The sequence below is a fragment of the Ornithorhynchus anatinus genome, chromosome 14, assembly GCF_004115215.2.
Source record: "Ornithorhynchus anatinus isolate Pmale09 chromosome 14, mOrnAna1.pri.v4, whole genome shotgun sequence".
In the NCBI taxonomy this organism is placed as follows: domain Eukaryota; kingdom Metazoa; phylum Chordata; class Mammalia; order Monotremata; family Ornithorhynchidae; genus Ornithorhynchus; species Ornithorhynchus anatinus.
The window spans coordinates 33,991,564-33,994,034 of record NC_041741.1 but is presented as its reverse complement, the minus strand read 5'-3'; positions in this window follow the sequence as shown (position 1 = coordinate 33,994,034).

The window sequence follows — 2,471 nt, the reverse complement described above, 5'->3', positions numbered from 1 at the left end:
AGCCTTCTCCCGCGGGGCCCGGCCCCCGCCTCTCCCCTCCTTCCCCCCCACCCCCCGACCCGCCCCTTGCCGCGACCGAGGAAGGATGGGGAGGGGGCGGGAGGGCCGGCTAGGAATTAGGAGGCGGATTAATGAGGCTGCACATTTAGGAGAGGCTGAAGAACCCCCTCCCGCTCACCCCGGGTGCAGGGGGGTGGGGGAGGTGGGGAGCGATGTAAAGCGGGGCGGGCGGGGACCGGACGCCTCGGCGGGGAAAAGGCCGGGTCGGGCTGGCTCCCCGGGGGCAACAGCTAAGCGTTTGGCGGAGAGTGCGGGCCTGATTCCGCCCCCCTCCATCCCCCTGCATCCCCGCCTTCCTGCGCGCCGCCGGGCGGAGCAGGCCGGGGCCGCTTTCCAGGAACTTTCCAGGAATCTCCGTCACGTGGGCGCGGCCCCGCCGGCCGCTTTAAAGAGGAGCAGGACCGGCTCGGGAGGAGGAGGAGGAGGCGGAGGCCACGGCGGCCCGATCCCGCTCACCCTCCCCTTCCCTCCGGCCGCGGTGACCCCCCCCCAGGTGCCCCCCTGCACCCCGCCAACGCCACGGGGGCGGGCAGGGAACGGATCCGCCTGCAAGGCCCTATCCCGCCCTGTTCGACCGCACGCCGAGCGCTCAATAAATACGAGCGGTGGATGGGACTGGTCGAGGCCTCGACTTTTCCTTCGGGGAGGAGAGGGTGGGGGGCCGGGGGCCGGTCCCCGGCCCAGCAGGGATGCGCCTCCTTAACGGCCGCCAACCTCTGCTCGCTCCCCTTTTCCTCCTCCTCCTCCTCCTCCTCCTCCTCCTCCTCCTCCTCCTCCCCTCGCCTCTTTGCCGGTCGGGTCCGGGCCCGCCTTGGTCTACCTGAGGTCGCCCCACCGCCCCCGCTTGCTAAAAAAAGGACCTGGCTAAGAGAAGCAGCGTAGCCCAGCGGCCACAGGCTGAGGATTCAAGAGGTCATGGGTTCTAATTCCCGGCCCCGCCACCTGTCAGCTAGGTGACAGGGGGCAAGTCACTTCCCTGGGCCTCGGTGACCTCATCTGTAAACGGGGGAATAAGACCGTGAGCCCCACGTGGGACAACCTGATTACCTTGTAAGCCCATAAAACGACAGGGACTGTCCCTATCTGTTGCCGACTTGTTCATTCCAAGCGCTCAGTACAGTGCTCTGCACATAGTAAGCGCTCAATAAATACTATTGAATGAATGAATGAATTGCATCTACCCCAGCGCTTAGAACAGTGCTCGGCGCATAGCTCTTGACAAATACCAACATTATCAGCATTAAAAGGAGAGCCTAGTTTGGCAACGCGGCTCTCCGTCTTCCTTCCCGAGGGTGACCTCTTTTGTAGACGCGACCTAGTTTTTCCAACACTGGCCCTTCACGGGGAGCGCGCTGGGGAGTGGAGATGAATAGCAGCCCGTTGCATCGCTTGTCCAAAGGCTGGAAGGGCCGTGGTCCCTCTGGACGCGGGGTTGACGCGGGCCGAGGGAGACCGAGGGCTGCGGGAGAGGGTTGGAGGGTTGGACTGCTCGAAAACCGTGCTTGGGGCCTCCCCTGCTGGCCTGACGGCAAACGTTAAGTTTCCTAAGCCCCGTTTAGGCCTACGCCGATGTGACTGTACGCGGGACACTAAATTAATCAGATTGTACACAGCCCCTGCCCCACATGGTGGTGTGTGTGTGTGGGGGGTCACGATCTTTATCCCCATTTCCCTGATGAGGTAACTAACCGAGGCCCAGAGAAGTCAAGTGACTTGCCTAAGGTCACCCAGCAGACAAGCGGCGGAGCCGGCATCAGAAACCCGGTCCTTTGGACTCCCGGGCCCGTGCTTTAGCCCCTAGGCCCCAGCGCTTCGTACAGTGTCAAGGACCGCCATTAGAAAATAATAGTAATGATGGCATTTGTTAAGCGCTTACTATGTGCAAAGCACTGTATTAAGCGCTGGGGGGGATACAAGGTGATCGGGTTGTCCAACGTGGGGCTCAATCCCCATTTTACAGACGAGGAAACTGAGGCACAGAGAGGTTGTGACTTGCCCAAAGTCGCACAGCTGACAAGTGGCGGAGCCGGGATTAGAACCCATGACCTCTGACTCCCAAGCCTGGGCTCTTTCCACTGAGCCCCACAAAATGAAAGTGGGTTAGGACTGTGATCATGTGGTGTGCAGGGGGCATGTCTACCAATTCCGTTCTATTGCACTCTTCCAAGGGCTTACTACAGTGCTCTGCACACAGCACTGTAGCTCATCCCTCTAGGCAGGAAGCTCATAATGGGCAGGGAATGTGTCCATGTATTTTTCTATCACACTCTCCCAAGCCCTTACTATAGTGCTCTGCACACAGTAAGCACTCAATAAATAGGAATGAATGATAGGCGCTTAACTGGGGGAAAGGCACAGTAGAGGGAAATAGAGCCTTTCATCTTTTTATCAAGTGCTTTCCACCTTCAATG